This window comes from Sturnus vulgaris, unplaced genomic scaffold (assembly GCF_052056855.1).
Source record: "Sturnus vulgaris isolate bStuVul1 unplaced genomic scaffold, bStuVul1.hap1 Scaffold_85, whole genome shotgun sequence".
In the NCBI taxonomy this organism is placed as follows: domain Eukaryota; kingdom Metazoa; phylum Chordata; class Aves; order Passeriformes; family Sturnidae; genus Sturnus; species Sturnus vulgaris.
This window is the reverse complement of record NW_028276736.1, coordinates 1156835-1176319: the sequence shown is the minus strand read 5'-3', so window position 1 is coordinate 1176319 and position 19485 is coordinate 1156835. Positions and strand designations below refer to the sequence as shown.

The 19485-nt window shown below is 49.0% G+C and overlaps 1 protein-coding gene across 1 annotated transcript in view; it reads left to right on the top strand.

The window, feature by feature from the left end:
- LOC148217360 (olfactory receptor 14A16-like) overlaps positions 1–19485 on the top strand; it is a 470135-nt gene that overhangs the window by 365307 nt on the left and 85343 nt on the right. The gene's annotated exons all lie outside the window — the stretch shown is intronic.

Below are 19485 nucleotides of genomic sequence, written 5' to 3'. Positions count from 1 at the left end.
GCACACCCCTCCCAGCACAGGGCACTGCCCAGGGCCATCTCCCTGCCAGCAGGGCCTTAAGGGCAGCTCACACAAACTGAGATGCTGCAAGCCAAGGTGCTGCTGCTGCTGTCTGGAGGCACAGGAGGGTGAGGAGGCACTTTGTGAGGGAGATGGGAGGCAGATGTGCTGATGCCCAGGGGGACAGTGCAGGAGTGTCAGTGACACAGACACACCTGACAGCCCCTTTGCCTTGCCTTGAGGAGAAAGCTGAGAGCAGCCCTGGCCATGCAGCACCATCTCCACAGCAGGAGGAATCTGCCCTGATGGGGGTGGCTCCTTGCACCTCCAACTTCTCCCCACAGTCCATGGGGAGCTGCAGGGCAGGCTGAGAGCTGTCCCTGGCAGGTGGCACATGGGCTGGGCTGGCCAAGAGCCCTGAGGGCTGCAGGAGCTGCTCTGCAGGACAGCCCTGGGCAGCCCTGGCTGCAGCCCCAGCTTCAGCCCCTGCAGCCGTCCCTGGCAGCAGGAGCCGTCCTGCCCTGTCCCTCTGACGGTGCCCAGGGCAGCCCCGCTCTGCAGCACATCCTCCTCCTCCTCCTCCTGCTGTGCCTCAGAGAAACTGGGAGAGTCCTCCTGACACATCCCCAGGCTGTGGGCTGTGCTGGCTCCAGGAGATCCCTCCAGGAGCACAGGGGACATTGCCCTGCACCCACACACTCACCATGTCCAGGGCTGTGAAGATGTTTCCCCAAGTGCAGTCTCAGCTCAATGTCTTCCCAGTCCTGATTGCCTTGAGCCTGTCTGTGCCTGGCTCCTGTGCCCTCAGTGCCTGCAGGCAGTGCCCTCAGCCCTGCTGGGCTGGCAGAGGAGCTGCTCCTCAGCAGAAATGTCTTTTTGAAGCTTCTCTTGGTTTACCTTGGGAGCTGCCTCTGTGCCAGGAGCCCGGCCCAGCTCATCAGCACAGACACAGCACAAGGACTTTAATGAATCTCTTGGTTCATTAAATGTTTACATCAGAATCATTCCCTGAGAGAGTGTTCAAAAAACTTTTCAAGAACTAATATGTGAATTAAAAGACTGAAGTTTCTTGAAGTTTTAATGGGTCCCACTGTGGGACACGACTGAGAAAGTGTCCCCAGGTTCCAGTCACAGCAGAAAATTGGAGGCAGAGATGACAGGTGGGGACAACTGGAAGCCAAGTCTTGGTGCCCTGGGGCACAGCAGGGTCTGTGCCACCAAGGGCTGGGAGGAGACACCTTGTCCTGAGCCACTGGGGCCTCCTGGCACAGCCCCAGCAAGGCTGGCCACTGGCACCCCTTGTCCTGCCCTCAGCATCCCCCCACATCCCAGTGGCCTCAGGGATCTGCTGGGACAAGTCCCTGGGGAGCCTTGGTCAGGAATGGCCCTGGGGACTCCTTCATGCTCCCAGGAACTGCAGGTTTTTTACAGGACTTTGGGTTTTGCTTTTCCCTTGGAGTTCTCTGAGATCTTTGTGCAATCCTGGCTTCCAATTATCTGCTTTAATTAGTCCCTTGAGAGCCTTTGTCAGTAACAACACTTACTGGGGTTCATTAATGCTTCAAGACACTCAGGGTTAATTTAACTTCTACTTTTTGACACTGAGTCTCTAAGAGGTTTGTGAAGTGATGGCCTCCAATTATCTGCTTTAATTAGTCCCTTGAGAGGCTTTGTCAGTAATGATACTCACTGGGGCTCATTAATGCTTGAAGGTACTAAGTTTTTTTAAGGTACTTGGAGTTTCCCTTTTGACACCAACTCTTTTAGTAGTTTATGCAGTGATTCCCCCAATTATCTGCTTTAACAAGTCCCTTGAGAGAACTTTGTATTGACACTCACTGCGGCTCATTAATACTTAAAGGAACTTCAGTTTTTTAAGGTACTTTCCTTTTTCCTTTCTTTTCTCAGTCTCTGAGACATTTTTGGGCAATCCTGGCCTCCCATTCTCTCCTCCAAAGAGTGTCCATGAGGAGCCTGTGTTGGGGATGGACCTCAGTGGGACCCATTAATGCTTTGAGACACTTTGGGTTTTTCTTCTGCCTTGGACTCCTGGAAAGGTTTGTGCAATCTCCTCTCAGGCCCTGAGGTTCAAGGGCTCAGCACCAAATGCACCACGGGGCTGATTGGGATCAAGCAAGTGTCCTGGGGTACAATGCAAAAATGTGTATTCTATCACCATCTGTTAAAATGTGGGAGGGGTGGTGATCCTTATCTCTGTGGGAGATATCCTCTGCTGATGTGCCATCTGATAAGATGGGGGGATGATCATCGTTATCTATTCACAACCCATCCCTCCTCCAGAAGATATATTCTGTTAATGGGCCATTAAGTCCTATTGTGTGACTGATAAGATTACATCACCCCATTGGGAGATGCCCCAAACAGGGGCAGGAGCCAAGCCTTTCCTACCTAGATAAAAAACTGGGGTTTGGGACCCGAGGGCAGACCTTTCTACTGGATCCCAGAGGAAAGTCGGACCTTTTTCCACATCATTGCTGGATCTTCGGAGGAAAACTGCACCTTCTACAGGAGCACTGCTTCAACAGAACCACATCTGTCATCCAGGAGGACTGCAGCCACCATTTATAGGGACTGCTACCAACACCCTGACTGACAGGGTGTCAGGTTGTATTTCTGACTGTGTTGGTGGTTGTTTCTTTTATATTATTGCATGTATTTTATTTTTTTCTCTTTTCTCCTATTAAATTGTATTACTGACTTGGAGTCTCGCACTGGTTTTACTTTCAAACCAACACATTAATTGGCGCCCAACGTGGGGCACGAAGGGTACTAAAGAAAGTCAGTATTACAATTTTGTTTTCACCATGATTCTCAACATGCTTACATGAGTTTTATATCTTGCTCTCTATATTTTTCCACACATGGGGAACTATCTGCCAGCTGTAATGCTCCTGTGTAGACCAGGATATGGTATAAAAATTGCTTTACTGGCCTATTATGTCTACTGCATGATAACCTCTGAGGCAATGAACATAATCCGGAATATATACTCGACTTTGTTTGCTTGTCCTAGTCTAGGTTGCTACATCCGGGGTTTTAACAATCACACCCAGCCCTTGGGGGGAGGGGTAAAGGATGATTTTTTCCAATCTTTCCGGCCTGATACAGTAGTTTTTGGAAATGTTGAGTTCCCACTGGATGCTAAGGACAGCATAATATTGTTGTTAGTTCTGCTTTGTCTCCTCTGCACAGCCTTTACAGCCTACAACATGCTTAGAAACAGAACACTACATGGCGTATTGATGCGTATTCTTGAGGAAGAGGAAAAAAGAAACAAATCAACTTCGTCCACGACTGCACAGAATGTCACAAAGAGGAAAAAAACCAAACAAAAAGCAACAGTGCCCGTGTCTATGCAGACTGCCACAAAGGAGGAAAAAGCCAAAAGCAAAGCAACAGTGTCCGTGTCTACGCAGACTGCCACAGAGGAGGAAAAAGCCAAAAGCAAAGCAACAGTGTCCGTGTCTATGCAGTCTGCCACAGAGGAGAAAAAAGACAGAAGCACCATCAGCATCTCCACACAAACCATCACTGAGCCAGAACAGCCTAGACCAGTAGCAGTTGCGCCCGTTCAGAAGAAGAAATCAAAGAGCAAATCAGTTCGCATAGTGACTGACGAAGACGTGGCAGGACCTTCGCACCCAGCAGAAGTGACAGAGCCAGAAATCATCACTCGCTCTCTATCCCTGGGTGAGCTGCGTGACCTGCGGAGGGAATTCACCCGCCAGACAAATGAGTCCATCTTGACCTGGCTGCTCCGCATCTGGGATGCTGCAGCCAATGACACCATTCTGGATGGATGTGAGGCCAGGCAACTGGGATCTCTGTCCCGGGATGTGGTCATTGACCAGGGGATTGGGAGAACCCAAGAAACTCTCAGCCTCTGGCGGCGACTGCTGACAAGTGTGAAAGACAGATACCTTTGTAAAGAAGATCTTCAGGTGCACCAAGGAAAATGGAGCACAATAGAACAAGGTATCCGATGCCTGAGGGAATTGGCCGTGCTGGAGATAATTTTCTCAGAAGATGAGAGATTTCCTAAGAGCCCAGACTGTGTCCGGTGCACGTCACAGATGTGGTTGAGATTTGCACGACTTGGACCAGAGATGTATTCCCGTTACCTGGCAACGCTGCAGTGGAGGGAAGGTGAGGACATGGTAGGCGTCTTGGCCAATAAACTAAGGATTTATGAGGACACTGTCACAGCCCCATTTCGTACCCATGTCTCATCCGTGGAAACAAGGCTGGTGGAGCAAGTCCGAAGCCTGATTGAAGAGGGCCATCAGAAACTAAAAAAAGAACTTAAGGAAAACAACTACCAGATCTCTCCTGAACCAACAAGAGTTTCTGCCATTAGGAGCCGGCGTTCCTCAGGCAGGGAGAGAGGACACACTCCACGAGGTAACCTCTGGTTTTTCCTTCAGGAGCATGGAGAAGACATGAGGAAGTGGGATGGAAAACCCACCTCCTCCTTAGCAGCCCGGGTACGTGAGCTGAAAAGAGGGACACCTACCCCAAGAAGTTCATCTAGAGTCAATGCTGCTCCAGTCTCTCGTGTACAGAACTCCAGACAGTATCAGAATGATGATATGACTGATCCTCTTGAAGGAACCTCAAGAACCTATTTACAGGGAGAGAGCAACGTGTACCAGGATCAGGAATAGAGGAGCCCTGCCTCTAGCCAGGTAGAGGAGAGGGATAATCGGATCTATTGGACTGTGTGGATCCGATGGCCTGGCACATCCGACCCACAAAAACATAAGGCTTTGGTTGACACCGGCGCCCAGTGTACTCTGATGCCATCAAAGTATGTAGGAGAAGAATCCATCTCTATTTCTGGGGTAACAGGAGGATCCCAGCAGCTGACTGTAGTGGAGGCCGAAGTGAGTTTAACTGGGAACAGGTGGCAGAAACACCCCATCGTGACTGGCCCAGAAGCCCCATGCATCCTTGGCATAGACTATCTTAGAAATGGATACTTCAAAGACCCAAAAAGATATCGCTGGGCTTTCGGGATAGCTGCTGTAGAGACAGACGGCATTAGAAAACTGAGCACCTTGCCTGGTCTTGCAGATGACCCCTCTGCTGTGGGACTACTGAGAGTTAAAAGGCAACAGGTACCAATCGCCAGAACAACAGTACACCGCCGGCAATACCGTACTGACAGAGACTCAGTGATTCCCATCCATGAAATGATCCGTAAACTGGAGAGCCAAGGGGTGGTCAGCAAAACCCACTCACCCTTCAACAGCCCCATCTGGCCTGTGCGTAAATCTGAAGGAGAATGGAGATTGACCGTAGACTATCGTGCATTGAATGAGGTGACTCCACCGCTGAGCGCTGCTGTGCCAGACATGCTGGAACTCCAGTACAAGCTGGAGTCCAAGGCAGCAAAGTGGTATGCCACTATCGATATCGCCAATGCATTTTTCTCCATTCCTCTGGCAGCAGAATGCAGGCCTCAGTTTGCTTTCACCTGGAGGGGCGTGCAGTACACCTGGAATCGTCTGCCCCAGGGGTGGAAGCACAGTCCCACCATCTGTCATGGACTGATCCAGGCTGCACTGGAGAAGGGTGAGGCCCCCGAACATCTACAGTATATCGATGACATCATTGTATGGGGCAGCACAGCAGAGGAAGTCTTCGAGAAAGGAGAGAAGATTATCCAGATTCTGCTGAAAGCTGGTTTTGCCATTAAGCGAAGTAAAGTTAAGGGACCAGCTCAGGAAATTCAGTTTCTAGGAGTCAAGTGGCAAGATGGACGTCGTCAGATCCCAACAGAGGTAATTAATAAGATCACTGCTATGTCTCCACCTACCAACAAGAAGGAAACACAAGCCTTCCTAGGTGCCATAGGCTTTTGGAGGATGCACATTCCTGAGTACAGTCAGATCGTGAGCCCTCTTTACCTGGTTACCCGCAAGAAAAACGATTTCCACTGGGGTCCTGAGCAGCAGCAAGCCTTCGCCCAGATCAAGCAGGAGATTGCTCATGCAGTAGCCCTTGGCCCAGTCAGGACGGGACCAGATGTGAAGAACGTGCTCTACTCTGCAGCCGGGAACCATGGTTTGTCTTGGAGCCTGTGGCAGAAGGTGCCTGGTGAGACTCGGGGTCGACCACTGGGATTCTGGAGCAGAAGCTACAAAGGATCTGAAGCCAACTACACTCCCACAGAGAAGGAGATCTTGGCCGCCTATGAAGGAGTTCAAGCTGCCTCAGAGGTGATTGGCACAGAAACACAACTCCTCCTGGCACCCCGACTACCAGTGCTGAGCTGGATGTTCAAGGGAAAGGTGCCTTCCACACATCACGCCACTGACACCACATGGAGCAAGTGGATTGCCCTCATCACTCAGCGCGCCCGTATTGGGAATCCAAATCGCCCTGGGATTCTGGAAATAATTACAAACTAGCCTGAAGGTGAGACTTTTGGATTGTCTTCTGAAGAAGAAGAGGAGCAAGTGGCACGTGCTGAGGAAGCCCCACCATATAATGAGCTACCAGAGACTGAAAGACGATATGCCCTCTTCACTGATGGTTCCTGCCGAATTGTAGGCACTAACCGGAAATGGAAAGCTGCAGTATGGAGCCCCACACGACAAGTTGCACAAGCTACCGAGGGACAAGGTGGATCGAGTCAGGTCGCAGAGCTAAAAGCCATCCAGTTGGCTTTGGATATTGCTGAACGAGAGAAGTGGCCAAGGCTCTATCTCTACACTGACTCATGGATGGTAGCTAATGCTCTGTGGGGTTGGCTGGATCGCTGGAAAAAAGCCAACTGGCAACGCAGAGGGAAACCCATATGGGCAGCTGAGATTTGGCAGGACATTACTGCCCGAATAGAGAAACTGACCATAAAGGTTCGACACGTGGATGCACATGTACCCAAAAGCCGGGCTAATGAAGAACATCACAACAACGAGCAGGTGGACCGAGCTGCCAAAGTGAAAGTATCACAGGTAGATCTAGACTGACAGCACAAGGGAGAATCATTCCTAGCTCGTTGGGCCCATGATGCCTCTGGTCATCAGGAGAGAGATGCGACGTACCGATGGGCCCGTGACCGAAGGGTGGACCTTACCATGGACAGTATCTCACAGGTCATCCACGACTGCGAGACCTGTGCCGCAATCAAACAGGCCAAGCGGGTAAAGCCTCTGTGGTATGGTAGACGATGGTCAAAGTACAGGTATGGGGAAGCCTGGCAAATTGACTACATCACCCTTCCCCAAACCCGCCAGGGCAAACGCTACGTACTGACCATGGTGGAAGCAACTACAGGATGGTTAGAGACCTACCCTGTGCCTCATGCCACTGCCCAGAACACCATCTTGGGCCTAGAAAAACAAGTCCTTTGGAGGCATGGTACCCCTGAAAGAATTGAATCAGACAACGGAACCCATTTCAAGAACGGCCTTATCAGCACGTGGGCCAAAGAACATGGCATTGAATGGATATATCATATTCCTTACCATGCGCCAGCTGCCGGGAAAGTTGAACGGTGTAATGGACTCCTTAAGACTACTTTGAAAGCACTTGGTGGTGGAACCTTCAGAAATTGGGAAATGAACTTGGCCAAAGCCACCTGGATGGTTAACACCCGAAGGTCCATCAATCGAGCCGGTCCTGCCCACTCTGAACCCCTGCACACAGTGGATGGAGACAAGGTCCCTGTGGTACACATGAAAGGTATTTTAGGAAAGACTGTTTGGATTAATCCCACCACAGGCAAAGGCAAACCAATCCGTGGGATTGTTTTTGCTCAAGGACCTGGTTGCACTTGGTGAGTAATGCAGAAAGATGGGGAAACCCGTTGTGTACCGCAAGGAGACCTAATTTTTAGTGAGAACTGTATGTAAGGTTTCATTTTGTATTATATATCTGTAAGAGTGTATTGGTTTGGGTGTGATGTAGATGGTAATAGAATAAGGGGTGGATTATGTCCTGGGGTACAATGCAAAAATGTGTATTCTATCACCATCTGTTAAAATGTGGGAGAGGTTGATCCTTATCTCTGTGGGAGATATCCTCTGCTGATGTGCCATCTGATAAGATCGGGGATGATCATCGTTATCTATTCACAACCCATCCTTCCTCCAGAAGATATATTCCGTTAATGGGCCATTAAGTCCTATTGTGTGACTGATAAGATTACATCATCCCATTGGGAGATGCCCCAGCCAGGGGCAGGAGCCAAGCCTTTCCTACCTAGATAAAAAACTGGGGTTTGGGACCCGAGGGCAGACCTTTCCACTGGATTCCCAGAGGAAAGTCGGACCTTTTCCACATCATCGCTGGATCTTCGGAGGAAAACTGCACCTTCTACAGGAGCACTGCTTCAACTGAACCACATCTGTCATCCAGGAGGACTGCAGCCACCATTTATAGGGACTGCTACCAACACCCTGACTGACAGGGTGTCAGGTTGTATTTCTGACTGTGTTGGTGGTTGGTTCTTTTATATTATTGCATGTATTTTAATTTTTCTCTTCTCTCCTATTAAATTGTATTACTGACTTGGAGTCTCACACTGGTTTTACTTTCAAACCAATACAGGCTCCATGGAACCAGGGGGCCATAGTGACACTTTGGGATCTCATGGAATCATGGAGACTATTGTGACACTTTGCATCCCCATGGAACCAAAGGTCCATAGTGACACTTTGGGATCTCATGGAATCATGGAGACTATTGTGACACTTTGCATCCCCATGGAACCAAAGGTCCATTGTGACACTGTGGGGCCTCATGGAATCCTGGAGGTCAGAATGACACTTTGAGGCCTCGTTGAATCAAGGAGCATTGCAGAACCTTGTGGAACCAAGGAGATCCTTCTGCCATTGTGAGTCCCCATTGAACCAAGGGTCCATTGGGATACTGTGGCACCAAGGAGAACCCTGTGACACTGCAAGGGCTCATGGAAACAAGGGACCATAGTGACACTGTGCAACCCCATGGAAACAAGAGGCCAGTGTGACACAGCTGGGCCTCATGGAGCCAAGGATCCAATATGACACAACCACTGTGACACTGCAGAGCTCATGGGTCCAAGGGAAAAGGTAACAGGTCTGGTTGGCTTGGCATGACTGGTCCAAATGCCCTTGGGATGTTGAGGGTCTCTTCTCATGTGCCCCTGAAACCCTGGGGCTCTGGGCCTTCCGTCAAAGGAAAAGAACTGTCCTTCTCCTCCAGGCATCAATTGCCAAAATGAGATTTCCCTCTCCAAAATTCTCAATATCCGTGATTGCTGCCAAACAAAAGTTGCCATTTCCAACACTCTGGCTGCCCTTGGCTTCTTTAGGGCTGGGTCTCATCTGTCTTCAAACACTTGTGCTCCATGCTCTCCTTCCTATGGAAAAAAAAATCCCTCTTGCAGAGGCACTCATGGCAAAAATTGGTGCTTTTCTTCCAGAATTCCTATCTGCAAGGGTTTCTGCCAGACAAAAGGGGCCAGGACACACAGGTCTGGCTGGCCTTGGCCTCTGGTGCCTGCAGTTCATGAAACCATGAAACACGGAGGATTCATGGATTCCTTCCTGTGGAGACCATGGTGAAACTGTGGGGCCCCATGGAACCATGGAGACCATTGAGACACTGTGGGGACGCCATGGATCCAAGGGATCATTGTGACACTGTGGGGACCCCGTGGAACCAAGGACATCACTGTGGCTCTGCTGGGCCGCATGGTGCCAAGGGGTCGGTGTGAAGCAGCAGGGCTTTGTGGAACCAAGAGGCCATTGTTGCATTACAGGGCCTGGTGCAGCCAAAGGGCCGTTGGGATCCTGCAGGGCACCGTGGATCCATGGAGACCATTGTGGCATTGCAAGGCCCCATGGAATCATGGAGACCATTGTGACACTGTGGGGAACCAAAGGGCCATTGTGACCCTGCAGGGCCTCATGGCTGCAAGGGGCCATTGTGACACTGCAGAAGCAAGGAGAACATTGTGACACTCTGAAGCCCCATGGAAACAAGGAGAGATCCCAGGAGATAAAACCCACTCGTGTCAGCTGAGCTGTGTGACTCTGCAGGGCCAGGACACGTTCCAGCAGGTGTGTGTTGCTGTGTCAAGCCCCTGGCAGGGATCTCACACAGGCAGGTGCAGCACTGAGGAGCTTGGTCTGTGGCCTTGGTGGCATGGCCAGTGTGACAAGGTGCCCCAGGGCTTTGAGCATCCCTCCAGCCTCTTCCATCAGCCACTTCCAGACCTGGGCACTCTCCCCACTTTCTTGGTCTATTTGTTCTGTGCTTATCTCCTTCCTCCTGCCCATTTCAGCACTGCTCTAGGGGCAGTATCAGCCCTGCCTGGGCTCCCTCCTCACCCAGCCCTTGGCAGAGCCCAGAGCAGGGTTCTCTGTGAACCCTGGCACGGGATGTGGGTGCTGGGACTGGACACTGAGGTGTGGAGTGGACACTCTGGTGGGGAACATTTGCCCACCCAAAACACTCCCTGTGCTGTGCCGTGTCTGATGAGGGGATGTGGGGCCTGTGCTGGCCAGGGGGGCTGTGCTGCCCCAGGGACAAATGACAGGCATGAGCCACAGCACAACGACCAGGAGGTGGAAGTGAGGACAAAGTCCAGAGGAGGAATTCAGAAATCTGCCCTGAGCGTGTGTTCATGTGTTTAGGAAAGGCAAAGCTCAGCTGGAGCTGATGGAGGCTGCAGGCAACATCCAGAGCAAAGTCAATTCATTGCTGTGTTGGAATTCAAAATGCAAGGGTCTGTAAGGCAAGGCATAGAACTAAACACAAGTTTAGCTTTAGAATTTAAGATCTAGAAGAAATAAAGGTACTTTCAAAGGGAAGAAGAAGTTTCAGAGTGCAGCAATGTAAGTTTGTGTGTTGGGATATAATTGGCTAAGAAAGTTCACTCTGTGGTATGAGTCAGTAAGATGAAATATCTTAGTATTGAATTAGAAACCTAAATATCTCTGTTGACAGTGCTTTATTGGTTAATAAATCCTTAAAAGGCCTTGTAACCATAAATCTTGTGACTTCTAAGCCATGCTGTGACCATTTGTAAGAAAAACTTACCATTTCTGCCTGGATAGAAAATTAAAAAAAAAAATAAATCACACTTTCTAAAGGAACCGTCCCTTCTCTCTCTTCATTTGGAAAAGCAAAAAACCCCACCAAAAATTACAACATAAAAAAATACGGCCACACTTTAAAAATATACAATAAATACAATGAACACACATTCTGGAAATATAACGTAAAAACAACAAACCAGCACCTGGAGACACTTTCTTTGTCATGTCCCTCAGTGGGACCCATTAGAACTTCAGGAAACTTTGGACTTTGAATATGACTTTGAGTTCTTGAGAGGTTTCTTTTCCTGTTCTAATTCAATCCATGGGAAACCTCCTTCACATTTATTAATAGGACTCATTAAAATAAGAGAAACTTTGGAGTTTGAATCTGACTTGGAATTCTTGAGAGGTTTCTTCAACTCCCTCTCAGGGACTGATGTTCAGGGACTCAGCCCCAACCCAGAGAGGGTCATTAAAGTCCTTGTGCTGTGTCTGTGCTGCTGAGCTGGGCTGGGTTCCTGGCAAAGGCAGCACTGCAGAGAGAGAGCCAATATTTCGAAAATATTATTTGGAGCTCCTTGGCAGCACCAAATGCACACAGGGGCTTATTGGGATCAAGCAAGTCCTGACAAACCATGGCTCTGCCTTGATTTCCCTCTGCTCTGGTGCAGTTCATTGGGAAGGTTTTCAACTCCAGATATGGAGAAATATTTCAAAGAGCTTCTTAGAAACACACATTCCTGTTTTCAAGGGTGTATTTTATTACTGTTCTCTTTAGAGCAGAGATGATTGCAGCATTCTGTGATTGATGTTGATCCAGGGTCTCTCCTCAGGAGGTCTGGCAAAGAGGAGTTTCCTTTCTTTGTCAGAGCCACTTCCGGGACTACAGCTCCCATGATGCTTCGCAGTTCCCATAGAGTGCTATTGCAGCCGTGCCTTCATCTCCCATCATGCACCGCGCCCCGAGAGCCATTGTAGCTGCACCTACAACTCCCATGATGCTCCACTGCTCTATCAAACCATATTATACCCACGCCTACAACTCCCATCATCCCCTGCGCCCCGGAGAGCCCCGTTAGAGCCCCCCAAGTGCCCGCTTGGACACCGAATGGCCCCAGATTCTCCTCCCTGACCTCCAAGTGCCCTCCCGGACTCCCAAGAGCTCTCCCGGGCTCCAAAGTATCCATCACAATCTCTCAGTGCTCCTCCTAGTGCCCACTCAGGTCTCCCAAGTTTCTTCCGGACTCTCAAGTTCTGTCTAAAATCCCTGCCTAGACTGAAAACTGCCTCAAATGTACCCCAGAAATGTCTCCATGAATCCCAAATGGGTACCTTTTATAATGTCTGAGAAAATGATTAAAAAGATGACAATGGTATTAAAATTGGAGAAATAATCATAAAGCTGGAGAAATACTTAACCAGTAGTGGTCAGTTATTAATGAAGGGAATTGTGTTACTTAGAACCAATGACCAAAAAAAATTTTGGTTGCCAAAAATGTATGGATTTTTTTACATAAATAGAAAATTAAGGTGTGATAAATGTGATCCGTACTAATTAAGTTGTAACTATATTAGCAAAATTGTATTTAGATCAATAGAAGACAATTGTTACAGAGTGAGGGGGGAGATGGGTGAGACAGGACACAGGACATCTTCCAGATGTTGGGAGTCGAAGAAGAAGGTTGGAAGAAAGTCAAACAAGAATAGTAGAAGGACGTAGGTCTGACAAGCAGCATCTAGAAAGTTTTGACCTTGAAATGGGCCAAAATGGGATGATTCCAAGCATGGGACTCAATTAAAGTCTTGTTATGGAAAACATCTGCTCAGTCACACAGTGCACCTGAGCTACCTGCAGGTCACACCTCGGTCACTGATGAAGACGATGAGCCTTCATCAGAAATAAGACCCTCAAAGGGATGAGAGACCCCCTAACCCATTAGTAGAGCATGCACCGTACACACAGTGACGGAGATTTTAGGAATAGAAACTAGGAGGAGTTTTCTAGAACCTTCTGTAGCCTACAGTATATAAGTGGGATTGTTAGCCTGGGTGCTTTGGTACGTGAGGAATGGGAGCCACTCCCTGTACCCCCGGTCAGTTTTGCTTATGCTTTATATGAACCTCAATTATACTGAATTACTTACTGCCAAATTTTGTATATTCTCAAATATATGCACTTTGATTGTATTCATCTCCAATACTTGTATTCATTTATTATGGTTACTATTAAAAATTTGCTGCCACAGTTAATCTTGTTGTTTGATAACTTGGAAAACTAGAATATCATTCATAACAGATTCAAACTCCAAAGTTTCTCTTAATTTTAGTGTGTCTCACTGATAAACATGAAGGAGAAAGTTTCCCAAAGGTTGAATTAGAGCAGAAAATTGATGACAATGATGTCAGGTAGGAAAAAATAGGGTAAGGGAGGAAAAGAAACCTCTGAAGAATTCAAAGTCAGATTCAAACCCCAAGGTTTCCTGAAGTTCTAATAGGTCTCACTGAGGGACATGACTGAATATGTGTGTCCAGTTGCAGGTTTATTGTTTTTATGTTATAAAGTGTGGGTTTATTGTTTTCATGAAATATTTATAAAGTGTGGGCTTACTGCTTTCATATTACAATTTTGGTGAGGATTGTTTCTTTTTTCCGAATGAAGCAGAGAGACAGGACTTCTGAGTTGCTTTAGACAGTGCGATTTATTTTTTTTCTTTTCTATCCAGGCAGAAAGGGTAAGTTTGTCGTACAAATGGTCACAGCATGACTTAGAAGTCACAAAACTTATGTTTACAGGGTTTTTTCAGGATTTATTAATGAATAAAACAATGTCAACAAAGATATTTCTGTTTTTAATTCAATACTAAGATATTCCGTCTTACTGATTTATAAGACAGTGAACTTTCTTAGCAAATTATATCCTGACACAGAAACTAGCATTTCTGGCTCCACAACTCCTTGATCCCTTTGTCAGTACCTTTATTTCTTCTCTTAAATTCTAAAGCTAACCCTATATCTACTTAACTATGTTTAGTTCTAAGCTTTGCCTTACAGACCCTTGCATTTTGAATTCTAACACAGCAATGAATTGACTTTGCTCTGGATGTTGCCTGCAGCCTCCATCAGCTCCAGCTGAGCTTTGCCTTTCCTAAACACATGAACACACGCTCAAGGCAGATTTCTGAATTCCTCCTCTGTACCTTGTCCTCACTTCCACCTCCTGGTCGTTGTGCTGTGGCTCATGCCTGTCATTTGTCCCTGAGGCAGCACAGCCCCCCTGGCCAGCACAGGCCCCACATCCCCTCATCAGACACGGCACAGCACAGGGAGTGTTTTGGGTGGGCAAATGTTCCCCACCAGAGTGTCCACTCCACACCTCAGTGTCCAGTCCCAGCACCCACATCCCGTGCCAGGGTTCACAGAGAGCCCTGCTCTGGGCTCTGCCAAGGGCTGGGTGAGGAGGGAGCCCAGGCAGGGCTGATACTGCCCCTAGAGCAGTGCTGAAATGGGCAGGAGGAAGGAGATAAGCACAGAACAAATAGACCAAGAAAGTGGGGAGAGTGCCCAGGTCTGGAAGTGGCTGATGGAAGAGGCTGGAGGGATGCTCAAAGCCCTGGGGCACCTTGTCACACTGGCCATGCCACCAAGGCCACAGACCAAGCTCCTCAGTGCTGCACCTGCCTGTGTGAGATCCCTGCCAGGGGCTTGACACAGCAGCACACACCTGCTGGAACGTGTCCTGGCCCTGCAGAGTCACACAGCTCAGCTGACACGAGTGGGTTTTATCTCCTGGGCTCTCACCTTGTTTCCATGGGGCTTCAGAGTGTCACAATGTTCTCCTTGTTTCTGCAGTGTCACAATGGCCCCTTGCTGCCATGAGGCCCTGCAGGGTCACAATGGCCCTTTGGTTCCCCACAGTGTCACAATGGTCTCCATGATTCCATGGGGCCTTGCAATGCCACAATGGTCTCCATGGATCCATGGTGCCCTGCAGGATCCCAATGGCCCTTTGGCTGCACCAGGCCCTGTAATGCAACAATGGCCTCTTGGTTCCACAAAGCCCTGCTGCTTCACACCGACCCCTTGGCACCATGCGGCCCAGCAGAGCCACAGTGATGTCCTTGGTTCCACGGTGTCCCCACAGTGTCACATGGGTCTTTCATTTCAGAAGGCCTCAAAGTGTCTCAATGGTCTCCATGGTTCCATGGGGCCCCACAGTTTCACCATGGTCTCCACAGGAAGGGATCCATGAATCCCCTGTGTTTCATGGTTTCATGAACTGCAGCCACCAGAGGCCAAGGCCAGCCAGACCTGTCTGTCCTGGCTGCTTTTGTCTGGCAGAAACCCTTGCAGATAGGAATTCTGGAAGAAAAGCACCAATTTTTGCCATGGGTGCCTCTGCAAGAGGGATTTTTTTTCCATAGGAAGGCGAGCATGGAGCCCCAGTGTTTGAAGACAGATGAGACCCAGCCCTAAAGAAGCCAAGAGCAGCCAGAATGGTGGAAATGTCAACTTTTCTTTGGCAGCAATCACTGATATTGAGAATTTTAGAGAGGGAAATCTCATTTTGGCAATTGATGCCTGGATAAGGACAGTTCTTTTCCTTTGAAGGAAGGCCCAGAGCCCCAGTGTTTCAGGGGCACATGAGAAGAGACCCTCAACATCCCAAGGGCATTTGGACCAGTCATGCCAAGCCAACCAGACCTGTTACCTTTTCCCTTGGACCCATGAGCTCTGCAGTGTCACAGTGGTTGTGTCATATTGGATCCTTGGCTCCATGAGGCCCAGCTGTGTCACACTGGCCTCTTGTTTCCATGGGGTTGCACAGTGTCACAATGGTCCCTTGTTTCCATGAGCCCTTGCAGTGTCACAGGGTTCTCCTTGGTGCCACAGTATCCCAAAGGACCCTTGGTTCCATGGGGACTCACAATGGCAGAAGGGTCTCCTTGGTTCCACAAGGTTCTGCAATGCTCCTTGATTCAACGAGGCCTCAAAGTGCCATCATGGTCTCCAGGATTCCATGGGGCCACAAAGTGTCACAATAGACTCCATGATTCCATGAGATCCCAAAGTGTCACTATGGCCCCCTGGTTCCATGGAGCCCCAGAGTGTCACTATGGATTCCTTGGTTTCATAAGGCCCTGAAATGCTACAATGGTCTCTTTGTTTCACAAATACTCAAATTATAAAAATGGCCTCCATGGTTTCATGAGGCCGTGCTGTGTCACAATGGAGCCTTGGTTCCATGGTGACCCATAGTGTCACAATGGTCTCCTTGGTTCTGCAGTGTGACAATGCCCCCTTGGTCCCTTGGAGCTCTCAGTGTCACTCTTGTGCCATTGGTTCCATGAGGCCCTGCAGTGCCACAATGGTGCTTTGGTTCTATGTGGCCTCAAAGTGTCATCATGATCTCCATGGTTCCATGAGGCCATTCTGTGTCATAATGACATCCTTGGTTCCATGATGCCCTGTAGTGCAACAAAGTTCTCCTTGGTTCCATGGTGTCAGAATGGCCCCTTTGTCCCATGCAGCCCCACACTATCACTGTGCTCCCCTTGATTCCATGAGACCCTGCAATGCTACAATGGCCCCAGTGGCTACAATGGTCTCCAGGGAGACTCTCTACAACCACCTGAACAGAGGCTGTAGTCAGGTGGGGGTCGGTCTCTTCTCCCAGGCAACCACTGACAGAAGGAAAGGACACAGTCTGAAGATGAGCCAAGGGTACTATGGCATTGACTTCAGGAAAAAATTCTTCACAAGAAGAGTGACTGGGCACTGGAATCTTCTGCCCAGGGAAGTGGTGGAGTCATGGTCCCTGGCAGCCAAAAAATAGTCTGGACGTGGCACTCAGAGGCATGGTTTAGTTTTTGAGGTGATGTTAGGTCACAGGTTGGATTTGAAGATTTCATAATAGTCTCTATTGTTCCATGAAGCCCTGCAATGTCACAATGGACCTTTGGTTCCATGAGTCCCCACAGTGTAATAACAAACCCTTGGTGCCAAGAGGTTTCTGAGTGTTGCAATGACCCTTTGGTCACAATGAACTGCTGGTTCCATGAGCTTTCATACACTCAGCAACAGCTCTGCAATGTCACCATGGACCCTTTGTTCCACGAGGTTCTGTAGTATAACATGGTCATCTTGGTTCTATGAGGCCCTGCAGTGTCACAATGCAGCCATGGTTGCAGGAGGTTCCACAGTGTCACCATGGCCTCCTTGGATCTGCAGTATAACAATGGACCATTGGTTCCATGTGACCCCACAGTGTCACAATGGCCCCTTGGTTCCATGAGGCCTTTCTATGTCACAATGGACTTTCTGGTTCCATGAGGTTTCTCAGTGCCACAATGGTCTCCTTGGAGCTGCAGTGTCAGAAGGGACCAAAGGTTCCATGTGGTCCCACTCTTTCAAAATGGATTTTTGCTCCATGAGCTCCCACAGTGTCAAAAGGCCCCTTTGTTCCTTGAGGTTCCATAGTGTCACAGTTGACTCCTTGGTTCTGTGAGGCCCCACTGTCACCAAATCACCAAAATATCAGAATATGACACTTTTAATAGTACTTTGGTTCTGAAAAGGGCATCATTTCTTTCAGACCTCAGGTCCAATGTGGAATAACTACTAAACTTATGTAGACACATGATTCTACAAGTGTGTTGCTTATATTCAGTGACTACATGTGTATTACAATTTACCCATTTCCATAAAACCACCACAAGTTACCAGGTTGTGTCCTTGTTTGTTCTATCACTCCATCTTTGAGCCAGATATTTTCTTCTTCTCTTCCAACCGTACTGGCTAGGAAAGCAGCCCCTGCGTGCCTTGTTCCTGTGCTAAAAATTCACAGGCACAGTCAAAATGGAATGAACTCTTTTTGGTGTCAAGGCCAAGGCTTTGTGTGTGCAGGCAGAGGCAGGCAGGAGGCAGAGCTGTCAGCAAAGGAAGGGGCCAGCGAGGTGGGGCAGCCGGGGGATGACGACAGCCTGCAGGGACAGAGGCGCAGGGCATGGACACCGTAGGACAGCCTGGGCTGCAGAGGGCACAGGGATGGGCAGCAGCTGAAAGGCCCTGACACAGCCAACTCCTGCAGCAAGGGCTCCTTCCCTTATCTGGAAGGGGCCTCTCTCATCCATCCTGTTTGCACATTCTTGCCCCTCTATCTGATCTTGTGGCCTTGCTCTTTCCTCGTGTTCTTGCAAAGACAGCGAATTTTAAGCATTTATAGCATCTTGTCAACTCCTTTCTAGTTAAAGCATCCACCTGTATTTTTAAATTTTACTCTTTTATTTCAATTTTTATTCCCCTTGTTTCAGTATCACAATGGCTCCTTGGTTCTACAGGCCCCACAGCTTCATCACTGAGCCTTGGTTCCATAGGGGTCCTGAGTTTCACAATGGTCCCCCTGATTCCATGAGGCATCAGAGTGTCACAATGGTCTCTTTGGGTCCATGAGGTTCCATGGTGTCTCCATGGTGTCCTTGGATCATCTGCTGTCCTTGTCTCAACTGATCCATGGTTCCATGAGGTTCTGCAGTGTCACCATGGTCACTGTCAGAGGCTGGATGAGATCAATGTCCCAGACACCTGGGGATGAGCTGTCAATCAGTCACACAGTGGGGTGGTGCTGACCCAGGCTCTGATTGCCCCAGCAATCACAAGTCCCACCTGGGGGAGGCCCACGAAGGCCCAGGGGCTTAAAACACAGAGCAGGCGCTCAGCCCATGGTCCATACCCTGCCTTCTCCTGGGGTCTGTGTCTCACCCACACTGGAACCCTGGGGGTTGGGAGCCATGTGTGTGTCTGTCTATAGAGCTTCTGTCTTTCTGTCTCTTTTTCCTTCTAATGCTCTTTATATGGAGCACCATTATTTTTGGGCACCACGACAACCTAAATGTTTAAAGGTTTTGAGGTTAAGTGGGAAAAGTTAATGAAGTTCTGGCTATGATAAGTGTTTTATGTTGAGTTGGATGTTATATTAAATCCTTTTCCAAAGTTCCTTGGTTTTCTATACCACTAAATTTTTGTGTCATTTTGACGTCTTGAGAATATCTGTCTGGGGTTTCTCCTGTGCACTAAACTCAAGTAAAGGAACCTTTGGTCACCCCCAGCATTTCAGTGTTCTGGGGTGTTCCAGCCCTGCAGGCTCACCATGGCCTCTTGTTTCCATAAGGCCCTGCTGTGTCACACTGGCCCTTGGTTCCATGAGCATCTGGAGTGTCACACAGCTTGATGACATTTGTCCTTGCTGCCCCTGCCATCCCACTGCCCCAGCAACAGCCCCGAGCCACCCGTGAGGGACAGGCCCTGCTGGGCCAGGCCTGGGCTCAGGCCTTGGCCTTTCTGCTTCCTCCAGCCAGCCCAGGCCTTGCTCAGCATTGCAGTTCCCTGCTCACAGCCTCGGGCTCCTGCAATCCTGCCCTCAAGGATCTGCTCT